This window comes from Desmodus rotundus, chromosome 2 (genome assembly GCF_022682495.2).
Source record: "Desmodus rotundus isolate HL8 chromosome 2, HLdesRot8A.1, whole genome shotgun sequence".
In the NCBI taxonomy this organism is placed as follows: Eukaryota; Metazoa; Chordata; class Mammalia; order Chiroptera; family Phyllostomidae; genus Desmodus; species Desmodus rotundus.
This window is the reverse complement of record NC_071388.1, coordinates 141,954,461-141,973,929: the sequence shown is the minus strand read 5'-3', so window position 1 is coordinate 141,973,929 and position 19,469 is coordinate 141,954,461. Positions and strand designations below refer to the sequence as shown.

The 19,469-nt window shown below is 40.7% G+C and overlaps 1 protein-coding gene across 3 annotated transcripts in view; it reads left to right on the top strand.

Moving 5' to 3' along the window:
• The window catches only part of CACNB4 (calcium voltage-gated channel auxiliary subunit beta 4), a 466,152-nt gene that overhangs the window by 340,464 nt on the left and 106,219 nt on the right, over positions 1-19,469 (top strand). The gene's annotated exons all lie outside the window — the stretch shown is intronic.

Here is a 19,469-nt window from a genome sequence, read left to right as displayed (position 1 = left end):
CTTTTACTATTGCTCGTGGCAATTCTTTCTTTTAAATCAATTATGTAGAAACCAACCTTGCAAGGTAAAATGATTCGAGGTGGCTAATGGGCACTGCTGTGGGGAGTCGGAACTGTGCATGAGCGTGATGCCATACATGTTGCTACCTTTGAAGCAGGACCGTGTTATGTAAGGTTCTCTGGCTCAATCACCAAGTAAACAGACTATAACACAAAAACTCCTCTGTGATATACGTCAGTGCAGACGCATGTGTCAAATGATGTGCTATCCATGAAAGATAGAAATCCTCTGTTCTGGTCAGGCATTTCGTTTTTCCTCCCTGTCTGTGTGTTAGCTCTAACTCTAACTCTGTTTCCGCAAAGTCTCTCTGCATGTTGCCCAGTGTGCTCGTAAATTATCAGACTCCCAGTTTACTGCAAGGGACCGTAGGCTGGAACAGTGCTGGCTGAAATAGCCAAGGTCCACACTTACAGGCGGGATGGGAGAACATAAAATGCAACTACAGGAGTTCAGTAAACCAGCTTCCCCAGCTGGGTTCCTCAGGAGGCCTGATTATTTCTCACCCCTTCTTTCCACGGCAAGTTATGAAACGTGTAATGTATTATTGAATTGTAACTTTTTATTTTCGGCAATTGGTTGTTGTATTGCACTTAAGTGGATTGATTGGAGTTATTTTAGAAGCCAGCAGCTGTGAACACAGTCGGCTAGGAACTAAAGTATCCAGCACCTCGTTCTCCAGACCTGTGTAAATTTCTGATGCACTGGTTCAGAGGGGAGCCATTATAACTATGAAAACATTTTTCTTTCCTCTTGGTCCAGCCTCGCGGGACGGCCGAGTTTTTCTGTAGGGTGGGGAGCGCAGAGCACAGCGACTTGCCTCGGCGGCAGCAGTTGATGGCGGGTAGTGCTAGGTGCTGCAGTGCTGTGCTCCCGGTGACTCAGTGGCAGCTTGCAGGCTGAGAGCCTCAGAGCTGTGCACATCTGCGGGGGTGAGGAAGGTGGGAACCCCAAGGAATGAAGAAAGGCATCGGGCCACTCCTGGGTGAAAGTATGGGAGGGTTTCGGAAGGGTGGGATTGAAAGTGTGCCACATAAATCAGAGGGAAAGGCAGAGGTGTTCGAAGGGGGTGAACTGACTCTGAATGCTTATTTGAGTTTATTTGTTTTTATAAGGACGAATAATGTGATGTGTTACCCAAGATGGTGTGAACAAAGCTTCAAGCCAATGGAGAAGACTAGGCCTAAATAGCTGACCCGGTGAAGTGAAAAATAAAGCCACACCTGGAGTGCCACATCCTCAGCAGCCTTTCTCAGTGCCAATGCATTTATGGCTGTAAGTGTGGGGGTCTGCTCAGGTGGAAGCAAAGCTCTCGGAACAGGTCTGATGGATAGGTGTGGAGAGGCTTTTCTCAGAGGGCCAGCTGCAGTCCAAGAATATACAGGCACTAAAAGCTGAGTACGGCCCTTCCTTTGGGGTTGGGGAGACATCCGCATCTGTCCTGCCACTCCGTGCTGTTGCAGGCATCTTTGTGGGGTGCGTGGGGTTTAACATGTGACAAGTGCTTACGTTTAGTGTGTGCACATGCTAAGTAAGTCTGTAATAAGATCATCTTGCCTAGGGACTATTGTATTCTGCATAAGAATGAAGCAGTATTATCCACTGCTAGCCCCTTCGTACATCCCTGCAGTATGAGAAGGATTTGGGTACTGTGGTGTGAGGGTTTTCTTAGAAGTCTGGTGGAGAGGAAGATATTACACTTATTGCACTCTAGATTTTTGTTTGTAACCTCTGTGTTTCATGAATTGTACATTTAAAGAGAGGGATACAAGAGCCATGCTGAAACATACTTGAGTCTGGCATTTTAGATTCTTGGGTCCTATGGGACCTTTTGGGCCAGTCCATTCTGCTCTGGATTCTAGGAAGGTAGTTAAGTGTCAGCACCATTCAGAATTACAAGTATACAAGATCCTTCAGTGCCCCCCACAGCAAGGTCCTGTGCGGGAACAGGAGATTTCACGTGTTACATCACTCCTCTGGTTACCTCGACACGGGTAATGGAGTGTGTGCTCCTGAATGAATCCGTGTGGAGAACAGGCCGGTCATGATGGATCACACACACAGAATCCCACTACTCTGTCCTCTGGGAGGGTTGCCCCATTCCACCTTCACTGCCCACGCTGGGTCTTCATACAGATCTTGGTGGCCAAGACGTTTGCTCCTGAATGAGCCCCTCAAATACATTATGTATTTTTTTTAATCTGAGTCACAATAGATTTTGGTAGACCTGCTCCCTGGTATACATGTTTTATAAATGGAGTCAATGTGTATTTTGACATTTGTGGAATCACTATCAAAACAGACTTCTTTTTTCATTTAGTAGGTTTATTATACAAACTATAGGAGGGATGTTCTTGGATCAATGGAAGAAGCGGATAAGTAGAAAAAGTCACCTACCTAAAATCCTCCCAGACATAATCACACTTAACATATTGCTATGTATGCTCTCAGGCTCTCCATGCACATAAATGTCAATATGCCATTTTAAACCTGCTTAAATCAGGTTTATTGCATTTCTGCGAAGTGCTGTTTTCACTTGATAAAATATTGAACACACTAGTACTAGTACTAGACTAGCCTGTGCTGGGGGTGCTTTGCAAAATTTAAAGCTTCTACATGGACCTTCTGGAATTTTGAGCAGTTTCAATGAAATACAAATTTTTACAGTACACTGTATTTTGTAAAGTAAAGCCAAGGCTATCTTCACAGAGAATTGATAGCTGATTTCTCTGATACAATGGCATCTACTTCCTAATGCTTAAATTCTAAAGTATTTGGAGGGAGAAACCTGGTCTATTTCAATGGAAAAGACATATAGTTCAAAATTTTTGGCATTTACTAGAGAGGAAAAAATACATTTTTAAGTGTTTTCAATCTTAGAAAAGGGGCCATAATATATTAAACCATTAGAAATCTTATAGAAATTGCCCTGGCCAGGCAGCCTGTTGGTTGGAGTGTTGTTCTGTGACCCAAAAGGCTGTGTGTTCCATTACTAGTCAGGGTACAAACCTAGGTTGCGGGTTCGATCCTGGGTCAGAGCACGTACGGGGTGCAGCTGATCGATGTCTCCCCCTCTCTCTCTTTCTGTCTCTCTTTCCTTCTTCCTCTCTCTCTAAAGTCAGTAAAAAACACATATCTTTGGGTGAGGATTAAAAAAATTCCCATTAGCCTTTAAAAAAAAAGAAGCCTTATAGATATAAAAGTGAAAGCAAAGGTAAATATTACAAACTATAGTGTGTATACAAAAGCAAATATTTAGATTTGTATGTAACTCTATTTTAAGGACAAATATGTTGACTATTTCAACTAGTCATTTTCTATAAGCCGTGTGTGTTAGCCTAAATGTCTGTACGCCCATAGGCATGTACACACTATACATACACCCTCCCACATTCACACACATTCATGTCTAGACGCACTCCATGCTTTGCTAATTGGTAGTTAATGCTAAGTGGGAGATTTCTACCATAGAGCTTTTGGAGAAGGAAAATTAACTGTGTTTGATGTAAAGAAAGATACCCAAGAGGGTTGAAAGGCAACATATCCGCAAGAGAATAAGGGATTGCTACTTTCAAAGGTATAATAAAGTTATTTTAAATATGGAGATATGTTCTCGTGCTTACTAGGGAGGATGAGCTACAAACAGAAGGCTTGGTATGCTTAGGGACCTTCGGAAAAACACTCTAGGGACAGTAAGGATTAGATTTCTTTAGGAAAAGAAGTGTGTTTGTGACAGATCAGAGGACCCCTTCTGGGGTCAGGGTTTTTTTCTGGCCTATTTCTAGAGAATGAGGCCTGTCTGTAAAAGAATCCAAGCGTTGGCATCACTGACCAGAGAGGAAAACCAAATGCTGCTCGTGGTCTCTGCAAGAAATTTGACTGAGAAAATCAACTTGTTTTACTCAGCTGAATGATTTTGGAGTTTGTCCAGAGTCTAGGTAAATGATGAACAGAAAATTCTCTTCAATCAAACAGTTCTTAGCAGTAGTGATGGTTTTCTAACAAACACATTGAAATGATTTCTAGATGTAAATGTCATAGAGCTAAGGAGAGAAATTCCTCAAATCAGACCAGAGCCCATGAACTGGCCTCTCCGAGGTCCTCAGTCTTGTCACTTTCTTTGTAATTTCCATCATCAAGTGAAGGAGGGCAGAGCTAGGCTCTATCCCCGCCTTTCCTCAGGGCCACCCGACTCTCCTTTCCTGCTGGGGTTCTTTTTCCTGTAAGATTATGATGTCAGTCAGGATTTTAGAGTTTGGTCCTATGACCCCATAGATCAGGTCCTGTGACTCAGTGAGCAAGGTCCTGTGATGCAAGACAGTCTGTAGGAAGGTCAGCAATAACTATGAAAAAAATTCTTTTAAGGGTGAAGGCGGGGAGGCATCTCATTGCCTTAACTGTTCTTTTCTATCAGAGTTCAGCTTGAGTCTTATTTCTATGTGGAGCATATTATTCCATCCAGTCTCCCTGTAATATCCCTTACTTAGGTAAAGAAAGCCACCTGAGGAGGACAGAGACATAAATGGATTGGTTATCATTTTTTGTTCTCTCCCTTTCTTTTCCCACTAACCTTTTACAATAATTATCAAGGCATGAACTCAGATATTCATGAAGCTAAGTTAAAAATTACACCAAGAAAGCTGTATAGATATAGAGTCCGTATTCTGATCTAAATCAGGTGGAGTTAGGTGCCTTTAATGTGTTTGCATCAGGCCACGCGGACTTTGAAAACAGCAGCAACTCTAAAAGACCGGACTGGCAGACACTTCAGGTAAGACCCATGTGATCTCACCTATGGAGGACAGGGCTCCAGTAGGCCGCTGCTTGGTGTGTAAGCTCCAGGGAGTTTACAGTTCATATAACGTAATGGCAAGCAGACTGGGGGCTATAGATTTTTACGCCGTGGATTTTGAACTTTTCAAGACTTTGACTACAGTGAGTCTGAGACAAACCTGTGTGGCCATTTTTACAGTGCTTATGGCTTTGCCCAAAGGAAGATGGCCTACATGTCTCACGTGGTCATGTTTGAGGTCTAAATAGACCAATACTCATCCTTACTCTGCATTTATGTATTCTTTTAAAACATAATTATGTTGTTTCAATAATAAATATTTTTCATCTTAAATCATGCCACAATGTTAGTACTTCCTACATCCTATTTTTTTCTTGTCTTAAATCTAAAACAGGATGTTTTGAATTTGCTTTCAATCTTTTTGTTCAGAGGACATGGTCTAAGGGACACATCCTAACATGGATATGGGCAACACTCCGAGCTTGATTTCATAGTTTGTATATGACTTAGTTCTGTTATTTTGCCTTTTTTTAAATCCTATTACTCCTTAATGTCTCTCTTCTTTTTAGCTTGAGCATCATATAGTAAAAAGATTCTGATCTTCACTGTTATTACTCACTCTATCAGCAGATTTGTTGAGGAGTTCGGTGAGTGATAAGGTGTTTCTGAATCTTTTTTAATCTCCATAAAACTTTTATCTTCTATTGGCCATGTCTATCAACCAGGAAAATAGTGTTTGTTTTTTGTACTTTGTATTTTGAAACAATAATGTGTAACAGTTTTGTGATTAAAAGTAGAGACTCAGTGGAAGATTGCTAGGCATGAAGTCCCAGCTTCCCACTTCCTAACTGGTGGCCCTGGGTACATTTCTTAAATGTTCGGTGCCTTGGTTCCACAGCCCTGAAGTGTCAGTAATAATGCAACCATCTTCTCGGGTGGTTTGGAAGATTAAATGAGTTAACACATGTAAAACCCTCAAAGACAGAAAAGTGTTTTCCGCTATGATTATTATACGTATAATGAACATACTTATTAGAACTAAACGTGCCCCTTCCTCTGTAGGTTTTGATGTTCCTACCAAATTCTTTGGTTTATTTTCAGAGCACTTGTGTGATTTTTGACAGTGATTTCCAAAAATATTATAGATATTGACAAGTAAAAGAAAGCACTAATCTCCTGAGGCCTTGTCAATAGTTTGTTGAGTTTTGTTTCAGTAGAGTGTAACTTACAGAACACTAGGAGTGGAAAGTCTTGGTCTTTAGCACTTATTAGCAGTTATTTTGCCCAGGTCATTTAATGGATTTAATCCCTTATTTTTCCTCCTGTAAAACAAAGAGGTTTGATTTAGATAATTTCTGAGGTTTTTTTTTTATACCAAATTCTGTTCTATTTGCTGATAAGCAATTTCTTCAGTTGGGAGGCAAGTGCTACCATGTGACATTTGCTTCCTGAAATGATCAATTATCATGGTGTCTTGTGCATTTTAAGTGAGTTGTTAGTATTTGGGCCATGAACCTGGATGTTTGGCCTTTTAAGAATCTTTGAAGGAGGAAAGTGTGTGTGATGCACATCTTTAAGAGGACTAGATGTTTGAAAAGGGAGACATTTTATTTAAGATTTTTAACTCTAGAAGCCAAGAAGGATGCTTTGTCTATTGCTCATTTGCTTGCCAATACTCACGATATCCTTCTAGCCCACAGCGATTTGAGTTGGAAACACTTGAGTCTCATCTCTCAGAAGAAAAAAAAATCAAAGGCAAATGCTTGATGAGACGTCAGCTTCTAACTCTTGTCACGGCAGGATAATTGAGGAGAGATATGTCTGCTTTAAATGCTATCTTTTCTTCTTGGCTAAGGTACAAGAAGATGTCTTAGCTATACAGTAGGAGAGTGTTGGAGTGTTGGCCAAAAAAAAAAGAAAAAAGAAAAAAAGCCTAAATAATTGTTTTATAGTTGTTGTGATGCTTAATCATTAAGAATGTTTATTGGTTGGGTTTTTATTTTTATTTTTTTTAGCTTTACAGTTTATCTTCAGCTCATTATTATCTCTTTGGATATACTAAAACAATAATCAATTAGAAAATATAGGAATATAATAAATTCTAAGAGACATTCATTATTTTCTAAAACTCATATATAACATTTAAAAGGAGTAACTGTGCCTAATCTGTTCAATTTTTCTCCATGATAAAGTGAAAGGCCACAAAGATGAGAGAAGCCATCTTTACTTTAGCCCAATTTCTCAAATATCCCCCTTAAATATTGCTTGAATGTAGTAAGAGTTGGAGGTGAATATTTATCATCAAGCTAGAAAAATATGGTGAATGTCATGCCAAAATAATTAGACGGTAAATAAATTCATTCCCCAGTTTATTTCCAGAATCATTACTGAAACCTTAATATTGTTTAATTTCAAATGATGTCCAGAGATTAATGTCTTGAGCCTTATTTGATTCACTGGCTCTATTGATCCAAATGATAGAATTAAGAACTCATTTATCAGATTTTCAAGTTATCTCACATTTGATCATGTTCTTAATGCCCAGAATATAGGAGTGGAATTCAGGCGATTTGAGAAAGAAGGGAAGCACAGAACATTTCCTAATTATCACGATGCGCGGGGCCCTTGGTGAAGTGCTAGGATACCGCAGAGTAGGGTGAGCAGTAACACCGCACAGATGTAAAATGGCTAGGTTGATTTTAGCGTTTAAAAAGAAAAGACCATGTTGGTTGCATTTAATTATTAACTGAAGTCCACAAATTTGTTGCATAAAACATCATGAATCTTCCTACAGTGCCAGTGCTAATTTTTCTAAGTTGTGAAAATTTGTGAAGACATAGACTGTATTTTATTGATCCTAAAGCATACTCCCCCCCATTCTAATATATGTGCATCTTAAAACTAGTGATGTCTCATAGTTTTATTGACAGTTTTCTTCCCTTAGGGGTATATAATCTAAGGTTGAGTCTTAAAATAATTGGTATCTTAAATTTGGTGAAATGAGGTTTTTGGGAAAAAATTGTCTAAATGATACAAAACTGGATAGTGTGAGAAGTTAGTCTTTCTTTACAACCTCCCAACCTATTTACGTCCCCACAGGTAGCTGTCTTAACAATGCATTGGGTGTCCATTCTGACCTTTTTCTGTACATTGACAAACTTGGATATTTAGAAAACATACTTAAAAACACATATATCTTATTTGTAGTTTTTACAAATATAAATAAGATCATAATAAATATTCTGTGACTTGGTTTTTTTTTTACCTAAAAATGTACCATGGCTATTTTTCCATATCAATTTATTCTTTTTAATAAACTGAATGACACTGGTCTTACAGGGTAGACTTACCATGATGAATTTAGCCCACTGATAGTTTTAGAATATTTCCCATTTTTCAATTCTGCACATAATTGCTACAGTTACTATTCCTACATGTGAATCTTTGTATACACATGGAGCCATTTCTCCAAAATCACTTCCTAGAATCGCCGGATTAAAGGGTTAGTTCATTTTTAAGATTTATGTACGTTGGTGAGTACTGTAAAACATTTTCATATTAAAAGAAACATAAACTTTTTTTCACTGAGAATTAATTAGTTCAAAATTTTAATCTGAAATATTAGACTTCAAAGAAGTTTTTGACTGTGGGAAGCAGCTTTAGGCTATTGCCTCCAGCTTCCATAAGAAGAATTTATTTACTCTCTGTCATAAAAATTTGGTGACAAAAAGTTGAGAAGTTGCATCCACCAGCCTTCCTTTCATAAATGAGAAAAACTGAGGCCCAAAGAAGCTTGGCCACTGTGTAGAATGACCCTGACAATTTGTAGTAGAACTGGGCCTAGAAACCTGCTCACATACCTTTCTAGACCTCTGTTCTTTTCGTGATGCCAAATCCAAGGGTTAGTAAAATTAAAAACTAGAATAAACCACTGAAGGGTGATATAATCATCTTATTTGTATGGTTCTTGCTCAATAGCTTATAAAGCAGTTGGGTGTTGAGGGGAATCTCCAAAAGAGAGACAGATTGATCTTTGACCCTAATGGGGAGACCTTTATCTACTCGGACTCCAGATTAGAGTCTCACTTTCTTTCGAGCTTTCTTGTTTGCTGTTGCTTTCTGATATGGTGTGAATGCCTGAGCCACTGATAAATTAAAATGATAATACATCCACAAAACTTCAATGTACATAAAAGCTAGGGAATGTCAGGAAGAGGTTTTGTGTTTTAGGGAATTGTTCTCATTATTTGTACGCAGATCTTAATGACAGTTGCGCATTGGTGCCATGTTTGGCCTTAGTCGGAAGTACCGAAGTTTCTTTTTATTCCATCTTTCTCATTTTTGATTCATCTCCATGAGCTTCCAATTCAGGAAAACATTTGCATGATTCAGTAGTGATACTATTAAAAATAAAAAGGGTAGCAATATTTGATAAAAGTAAAAGGAACTGTAAGTTCTGAGTAGAGAGGGTTGTTGTACCAATCAGAATCCCTACAGAAAACAGATACAATCCTTAAAGTAGGACAATTGTAGAAGGTTTAGTAAATTTAAAAGATGTTGGCAAAGCGTAAGGAAACCAGAAGGGATAATGCAATGGTGGTCACTGCAGAGCTGTTCCCACCTCTGAGCCCAATGGGACCAGGAAAGGGCATGACTACAGGAACCTGGAAGGGCAGACCCTTGAGGAGGACGCATCCTTTCCCATGAAGAGATACAGCCCTCCTCCCTGGGGAAGAAGCCAAGGAATAAACTCCCCAATCTCATTTCCCTCCTTCACTCTGATCTCTGCTGGGGCCCCTATTGGCTAAAGCTAACCAGAAGCCAAAGAGCAGAGCTTATTGGTCAACCACACCGTAGAAGAACAGAATGGAGAAGGGTGGAAGGTGATCTGGAGAGGCAGATGCGTGCTGGTTTCATCCACACTGTTGATGGGCCCTGTGAGTATGCTGGTGTCAGTAGATGAAACCATGCATTCTGAAGACTTTCCTAAATCACACCTCTGATGATGCTAGTACAGCTTTGAAGGAGTTGCTATTGGTCCTTTCGCACTGGAGATCTGTGTTGGCTTTTCATATGTGAAAATAGTTCCACTGCAAATAGTGACTTGGATTTTAATTCCTGTACTGTTCTTGTTAATTAAGATTTGGAGTACTTAAAAAAGTTCTTGAAATGGGAGAAAGTAAAAGATTTAAATGTTAGTCTTTTGGAGAAAACTTGAGGAGATCAACTATGTGGGCTTCTGGGACTGCCTGAAAATACACAAGGCTCTCTGCAGATAATGAGCGGATATAGGAAAGCATGGGTCAAACCAACCTGTGGCTGTGCTGTACTTCACTGTCCTGACCAGACCCGAAGAATTCTCCTCCAAATGCCGTCCTGTCACGATTCCCACCACATAAAACAGGGAGAGGACTGCTGGAAGTAAGGGATAGCTTCGTGAGATCTTACAGTTCTGCTGACAGCCTCCTTACTAAAAAATATATTGACTGAGTGTGGGGTGGAGAGGAATGCTAAGAGAGTGTCTCTTTACAGTGTTGAAGGCAGACTTGTGTTGGAAGGTATAGGAAGCCCATGGAAAGTAGTAGCCTGGAAAAATGACAGGCCTTGTCATTTTAAATAAAGCTAAACAGACCTTATGTGTCTCTATTAAAAAGTCAATTTTGACTGGTTGCTGTTTACACAGTGTGTAAAATTTGTGAAAATCTATTGAACTGTACAGATATATGTGCAAGTTTTTGTATGTGCATTATGCTTCAGTTAGGAAGTTTGGGTTTCTTTTGGGAAAACAAGTATAACTCATGGGATTCGGGAAACTGGGATTGAGATTGGGAAGGATGTAATACAGGCCCTTACTTCCCATTGTTAGTGCCTGTGAAATATTAGAAGGGAGTGGATTTATATACTAACTAGATGCCAGAGTCCTGCATTCAGAACGAGCCCTATCCTTGACTGGTGGACCTGTTGGCCAAGGGTAGGACACATGATTTATACCTGGGAGATAGGAAGACTGTCTCTTCCAGTGCCTGGAGCAGAAGGCTCTCTCATTAGCTGATGCTCAGCTTGGCCTCTTGCTTGCTTCAGTGTGCTCCTGGGACAAATCTCTCTAGTGGTGTTCATGTGCCATTTATGGCAGATGTTTCACCTCCCTGAAAACTGCAGTTTTTACAGTAAGGAGGACTCTGGGGAGTAGATGCTCTCCCTGCCTCCAGCATTTTCTGCAGGGTCAGAGCCAGGCTGTTCTCAGTGATGAGAGCTGGTCCCGCTGCTTAGAGAACCGTGCCTGTGGCCCAGCGGAGAGCCAGTCCTGGTGATAAGGGATGAAACGATGATTGCCCTGAGTCTCAGTTTGGATTTACTTTAATAAAGTTGTAAGGTTCAGAAGTTTACTTCTGGAAATGGGTGTGTGCTTGGTACATGGGTGTACACAAACACTCAGTAGAGAGGTCCTGCATAAGGCTTTCCATGTACAGAGCTGTGTTAAAGCTCAACTAGCCTACATATGATGTGAACACAACTTAAATGTTTTCATTTGCAAAATATACATGTAAAATATTTTTCAGAGATTGGTTTTTTAATATTATTTTTATTGCTCTAATTCTTAAATTGTTACTAGTGCAGAGGGCCGTGCTGTAAGAAGGCCGTGGTAGATCTTATAATTGAAGTACCCAATTACCATTTGTTATTATAGATGCTTTCTTCACCTGTGGCATTTTGAATGGCATGTGTGTGTATGTGTGTATCAAAGCTATACATAAAGAACTATGCAAACTATGCAAGATATTGTAATAATCAGGATTTTATTAGGACTATATAGTATGTTTATAAATACAGTATTATTTTGTCTTGGTTTTGAAATACACACTGGTATAAAGGTAACTATAAAAAAAAAGTTGTTTATGCCACATCCCAAACTTAGAGTGGGTGAATCACCCAAAAAATTTTACGGAAAAGAAAAAGAGAAGAATATAAATAAGGTAGAACAAGGACAAGGAAACGCATAACTTAGCTTCTATGAATGTTTGATTCATATTCCTTTTAACTACAACATATTCTGGCTGTAAGATGTGCAACTAGTTGTTAAATTTTTCATTTGAGTGTTGCATTTACATAGAGAAGTTGGCTTTCAAAGTGCCGGCCAGCCGCCAATTCAAATACTGAAGATTTGTCTGACGTAGTGACTAGTTTGGGAAGGAGATATTTTGAGGACGTTGGGGAGGGCACACATCAAATGCCTTGCACTGGAAACTCAGCCAGAATTCCTTCAGTTGTGATCTACCTGATTCTTGGGTTATTTGAATTTTCAGTTCTTAATCTAGGACTTAAAATCCATGTGAAGTCTCACTTCCATGTACTTAATGGAAGACGGATAGTTCTGAAGTTCCAGATTGCCTTCCTGGAGGAAACTGGAGGGTATTCAGCACACTCTGGCTATAAACTGTACCATCTCTTTAGAAGTATAAAAAGTACCCATTCTCCCATCAGCATTTGTGTTTTAAGTGAATTTTGAGATCCCCTAGCCAAGGACATGGATAGACTCTGAAATCCTTTCCCAATTTTTTTTTTATGGGGCCTTCCTCTGGGTCCCGAGTCTCCAAGGAATTATTGGACCTTTCTGCTCTACTGGGGGACAGACCAGACACTGAGAGGTGGTCCTCTTCATTGTACCTGCACGTAAAGACACCCAGCCTCCAATTTCAAAAGAGCCCTCCACCCCCGGTTTTCGATCATGCAGTGTATTAGTGTTCTGCAGAACTTACTGTGAGGGAAATTGTTTGCTGTGGGTAACTGAGAGCTATTGAAGGGTTCTTCAACTGGAAAGCAGTAGGATCAGATATGCATGGGTCAGAGTGGAAGATGGATTTGAGGAGAGGGAGAATTCAGGCAGGAAGTCTGATTAGAAAGCTGTTGAAATTGTACAGGTTATCAGATGATAGAGACCTCAACTAGGACAGTAGCAGTGGGAATAGAGAGGAGGAGGTGGAGTGAGAAATATTTGTCATAAGTGCAGCAGGTTTTATAACTAATTAGCTTGGGAAGGGAGCAGAGTCTGGGCTGAACACCTCCACTCTGGCTTGGGTGCCTGACTGGTTGGGTGGTGCAGCTGCTGAGATTGGGAAAGTAGGCCATTTCTTTTGATGCATTTTGAACTGACTCAGGGGAGCACAGGTTAGAAGCAGGTCCAGGTTTAGAAGGCCTCAGTCCTCTAGCTGTTGATCTTGATTCCAGCTAAGAAAATGACTGGCTTCATCCCAAGGTGTGAAATAGTTTTATTCTGGAGAGCCAGGACCCCCAGTGACCAGGAATCAGCTGCAGAATAATTATGTTCTCTCTCTCTCCCTCTGGGCCCTGTGCTCATCCTCATATTATGTCAGATCTGGAAACCATGGAGGGAATGTGCTGTGCTCCCCTAGCCTCTGTCCTGAGGAACTTCTCAGTAAAGAAGTCTTCTTGTTGATTTTTAAACTTCCCCTGGCTCAGTAAATGAGTGTTACTCCAAGTGACAGCTAGGCTACAAAAATGGGTGTTTGGAATATTGCTCAGATAGTAACCAGAAAGAAAACTATTTTTAAATTTTTATTCATATATATGAGAATTTTTACTTATAAAAAGTAAAAGATCATAACATTTTCCAGAGTATCTCCTAATTTTGATAGATAAGTTTCTAGCCATTAATTTAGTATGCCCATTGACATCTGTGGGAAAAAAATGGGCCCTTAGTCAAATAAGTTTGGTAACGACCGCCTCTGCCCCTTCTCAAAGATTCAGAGCACACAGTAGGCCACTAAAATCTCTTAGCATTCTGTAACGTAGAAACCAATTACATTTTGTTTAACCCAAAGTTAGCCCAAACTTATTTGACATCAGAAACTTTTTCCCCCCTAAGGAATGCCTATTAACTACTGGACAAACTAGCATTTTGCAGAATGTGTTGTGGGAAATGCTGGCCTACTTTTTTGTACCAGATTTATTTACTGCAGACAATCTTGTTGTCTTGAGTCGGTTGCATTTTGTGGGATGGGATGGGGTTAACATTAAATAGATATATATGTTCCTGGGGCCTTCCTGTCAGAGACTTTCATTCAGCTAGTTTGGGATGGAGCTTAGGGCTTACGCTGCTGGCAAACACTCCCAAGATGATTTTCAGGTAGATGACTTTGAGAAGTACCAGGTCAAATTATTGTCCTCATCAGCCAGAGTTTGTGACAATGCACAGCACTTACCGGGTCCCTTTTGTTTCAGGTCCCTGTCTTTTGTCCTATCTCCCTCTGCAGTGGTAAGCACTTTGAAGTAGGAATGTCTTTCTTAGTCCTCTCCCACCCCTTGCATAGCCTTGCTTACCTTGTGTGCTTCCCCAGGCAGGACTCAGTAAATTGTTGCTGGAATGGATCGCCATTCAATAACCTTAATTCCTCCAGAAGTCAAGAGGGACTTCAGGAATGGTCAGAAATGATTGAATGTTATATATTTGTCAGGGATTCCCAAGGGACACACATATATATATCCATGACCAGCAACACTGCCATTATTCTTTTTGAAAAATTAAAATAAACTTTAAAATGGAGGTTAGCAGGTTTAGGAAATTGAAAGGCCTATATTTTTAAAAGAGTCAGGGTGTGATAAGGGAAATTCGGTCTTCTCTCCTTGTATTTCCAGCTGGGCTATATTGACTATAAACAAATTAGTGACAATATAAGTCTCCTTCCCCCCTCCCCCACCCCCACCCCCACCCCTACTCTCTAAAGGCCATCTCTCTTAACAATTTGTGTTTTTAAATAACAGCTTTACTGGGCTGTAATTCACATACCATGGAATTCACCCTTCTAAAGTGTACAGGTCAGTGGCTGTAGTGCATTCAGCACTGTGTGACCCTTCCACAGTCAATTTTAGAGTGTTTTAATCACCCCAGAAAGAAATCCTGTACCCAGCAACAGCCACTCCCATTTCCCCCTAGCCTTCCCGTCTGTGCATTTGCCTGTTCCAGACACCTCGCTCACAGGGAATTGTGCAGTATGCGGCCCTTTGTGACTGGCTTCTTTCAGCTAACATGATGTTTTCAGGCTTCATCTGTGTACATGTCAGCATTTCATTTCTTTTTTCCTCCATCATGGTCCATTGTATCAATATCACACAGTTTGTTTACTTGTGCACAAACATTTGGGTTGTTTCTACTTTTTGGCTGCTATGAATAATGCTGCTATGAACATTTGTGTGCAAGTTTGTGTGTGTATATGGAACTTAACAGTTTTTGACCAATCATATCAAAACATGGGCCATTTTTAATATTTTGAGATATACTAAAGATACATGGAAAATTGAAGGTATTTTTGCATCTCACTCCAGCGTCCTGTATGGCCCTGCCTTAGCTATTTCCATATAACCCTGCTCTGGTCAGCGAGGCCCTCCCACAGGTGCGAGTGGGCAGTGCTGCACCTCAAGTACAAGAATTTTGGACACCATTACTGCCTCTTCCTGCTCCGCTTTTCAACTCCTATTCCGCTTCTTCCATGAGGCTCTTTCCAGTGTTTTCCTAACTCTTCTGAATTCACATAGTGGCATCCTGCCCCAGCCCTCACCTGGGCATTAACCACCCGAGCTTCATATGGCTTCTTCGATTATTTCATATGCCTGTGTCTCCTCTCTGCAAATATAAGATTCTGAAGGACAAGGATCAAGTGCCGCCATTCTTTTGTGCCTCCCTTCCCTCAACCCCAGCTACCAAGGGTAAGAGAAAGGAATGAGAAAGGCCCGTAGCACAACGACACAGATTAACATTCAGCGAGTGAGTAGATGCTATAGCTCAAAGCCTCCGCGGCATTAATGTTCTCAGTGCATCGTAAAGTGGGACTGGTTTGCACCGCTCCCTGAGGAAATGATGAGCGTCATCAGTTAACCAGGTGCAGCTCTGAGACTGCAAGGGGCTCATTTACAGAGTTGCTGGCTTCTCACAGAACGTGCTGGAAGGCATGCTGTTTGAAACAATCCTGTATGAACATCATATTTTCTCTTCATTTCTTTTTACTTGTTCTCATTTGCAAGGACACGTTCAGGGACATTGTCTTGGAAGAAATAGGATCTTTGCAACTTCCTCTCCTTTATTTACCAGCTTGGATCATCATTTAGCAAGTCTGTCATTATCAGAGCCGTTATGTCTGTGAGGGTCATACCCGAAATTTTCGTGACTTCACGAGCGTGGTTGGTTCTTTGCATAACAGCCCCACCCCCCAACACACACACCTCCTCACGTCAATCTCTGAAGCCAAATGGAAGCAACAACAACAACAAAATTGTAGAAAATCACAAAAAAGTGTAATAATTGAAGCAGAATAAAGATATTTTAGTTTTCCTGGTGCCTGGCAATGAAACTTTCAACCATTTTTCTATAAAACCTACTCTTTAGATATTTCTCTGTGGATGAGACTATTAAATAAATCATCCCAGTTCTTTATGATGTAGTTATGAAGAATTCCATAGAAATAATTCCGCTTAAATGAAATTACTCTATTAATTCATAGCCTTAATTTTTTTGTGATGATGAAAATAACTGCGGACTAGGATAGTAGCCCTTGGTCACCGCTGCCCAGATTTAGAACGAGGGCTGGTCGAGGGTCGTAGGGGAAGATCGTACATTGTAGTGAAGCTGCCGCTGTCACATGTTATTCAGGGCCATGGTGATTTCCCTGGTCACACTTGTAATAATAGGTAGAACAGGGGTAGAGCCCGTCAATAAGAATGTGTCCTTGCATCTCCCCGAGGTCATGCATGTAAAGACAGGGTCCGCTGGACGACTTCCTTAAGTTTTTACTGTACAAAAATACTAGTGTATTTGTTCCACGAACAGGTGGAATATTATTGTGAAAACATCAGCTTTATAAATTATTTCTAGATCTATCTATTGGTGGCCTTTGTACAGGGCTAATAAATAAGAAAAAATGTCTTCAAAGAATTGTTTACAGAAGTATTTTTTCTAAGCATCTAAATGATCAGTTAGCCTGTACCTGTGGCATATCCAACACTGTGCGTGGGGTAGTAGCTTTTATAAGAGTAATAGAAATAGATGTTCCCAAAATGAATTAAATCAAGAGGACCAGACCCATTCCTATGAAACAACCAGGAGGAGGTGTAGAATAATGGGATGGGCTTTATTTTGCAAAAAGCATTGGATTCATCCCAGTGCTTGACATTTACTGTTTGGATTTTGACAAATTACTTGCCTTTCTGAGTCTACTTCCTTGTCAGTAAAATGGGAGTAATAATATCCTTACATGGCTATTGTGGTGGTGAGTCAATTTAGGTAACATATATAAAGAGCTAACTACAGTTCCTGACCCACAGTTTAATAAAGTTTAGATATTATTGTCAATTGGAAGAGAGCTTTGGGTGACTAAAAAAAAGATTCAAGAGGTTTCGTATAGAATATATACATAGGAACAAAGGAATTGGAATCATAAAAGACTTTGGAGACATGGAAAAAGTCAGTATAATTTCAAAAGAGTAATAATATTTAATCCAGACCACTGTGACTATGATAGACATTACAATGGCTGTGGGCCAAGGTTGCTCGAAGGGGTCTACATGGATTCTTTCTCTTAATTTTCACAACAACCTTATGATACACATCTGTCATCCACTTTCTAGGTATTGAAAATGTGAAGTGATATGGCCAACGTCATGTAATTAGTAAATGGTGGGACTAGGATTCGAATCCAAGCATATGACTTAGAGCCTCTTCCTAGAACAGAGAAGTGAACGGTTTGGGTAGCTAGAAAGGAGGGCATGGCAGACCAAATGAAGAAACAATAGCAAGAGAAGGGATAAGCACAGTAGCCGTAGACTAGTAAGGATGGAGGCCTGCTGGAGATGGGACACGGCTATGGGACTGAAGTGTTTGGACTGATGATCAGTAGGCAGAAGGAAGCCACTGCCTCTCAAGGTGGAGCTTCCTTTGCACCTGGAGGAATTTTGGGAGCCTGGTGGTCTCTCATTATTGCATATGCTCCCTTTTTGAGTTCCTGCTGATGGTGACTGAGACTCAAAATGCCCATTTCCTGTATCACCGTGGGCTCTCATCTCATCTGAGTCGTCCCTACTTTTCTTAAGTTGAGGGCAGAAATTGCATTACAGTAGATAACCGAATATTTAGTTTTTCTCTACACTTACCCTGTCCTCTTGTCACGAGCCATTGGCTCACTCATGCAGCTCTTCATTCAGCCAGGTCTGAACACTTGAAGATTGTGTTAGCAAAATGATGAGCAAAGCCAGAAACATTTTTTCATCCTTCTCACACGATTCCCTGAAATTTACCCGCTATTCCCAGGAACATAAATGCTTCAAATAATTTTGAGAAACAAGGCCGGAATGTGAACCCACTACGTCACTAAACATGCTGTTAGTTCAGCTGACATTTTCCATCACCCTCGACTCCTGTAGTAATCCTTTTTCCAGGAAGGAATCAGGGCGCTGATTTGCATTCTGGTGCACGTTCCTATCCCCCTTGGGGTAGCTCTTCAAGTCCTAGACTAGCTGTTCTGAGGTCTCTCTAGATTTCTCAGGCAGATTATTGGCCAGTTTTAAATATACCTCATGCATATTTACATTTCCTTTGTGCTTTCAAGTTTTTGGCAAATAGGATCTATTTTACCACCCTCTGTGGATAGCACCTGTCTACAGAAGTGGGGTGTGAGAACAAGGAGGCTCCCAGGTAAGGGGGACCTTCAGAAATCTTTCCTAGCCTGTGTTTGCCTTTATCTTGTACTTAGAGTTATCCATGAGTAGTCTGTGTGTTACAGAAACAATGACCCCCGGAATCCTATTTCTAGCTGCCTCTTCCAATTCACAGGCGGGTTCCACGGAAGGCTTATTAAGAACCATGGACTATTTCAGGGCTGAGCGGTATGTTATTTATGTGGCACACAGGTGGGACATGGCTGGTGTCCATTCTGATCGGGACACTTATTTTGGCGTTTATTCTGATTTGTTAGTATCACACCAGTTATCAAACAATCGAATATTATCCTGCACTTTTAGAATGCCCTACAAGACATATATCATTTAATTCTCACAAGAGCGTATGACATAGGTGTTATTACCTCTATTTCAGAGATGAAGAAACTGAGAACTAGATAGGATAAATAACCTCCCATGCTGACCCAGTCTGTGTCGGAATCCACCTTTACACCCAGAGCCTCCAGGCCTGTCTAGTGTGCTTTGCTACTTTCCAAGCCTTAGAAACTTCTTGCTCATTTCTTAGTGTGCCTAAGTAATGTCTTGCTGCCTTGTTTACTAGATGAACTCTCTGAGAATGCCTCGTTCACAAAGACTGGGGGAGTGAGGTTTAATCGGTTTCCTAGTGCACAGCACACCAGCTTTCTCGTAAGTCTCTTCTATTGGGAAGAAACAGAGTCCCAGCTGTGGCAGAAACCAAACACTGCAGTCTGCAAGCATCTCTCAAGCTACTTCCACTGAACCCTCTTGCACTTGCTTCTGCAATGGGACCTAAGCTTTCTTCCCATGCAAGTGTCTCATCTTATTGTTACCCCGATTTATGGTATATCTCATTTCACACGAAGGAGCAAACTGAAAGTGGTTCTCACTGACCCTCCCTGATTCTGCGGGCCCCTCT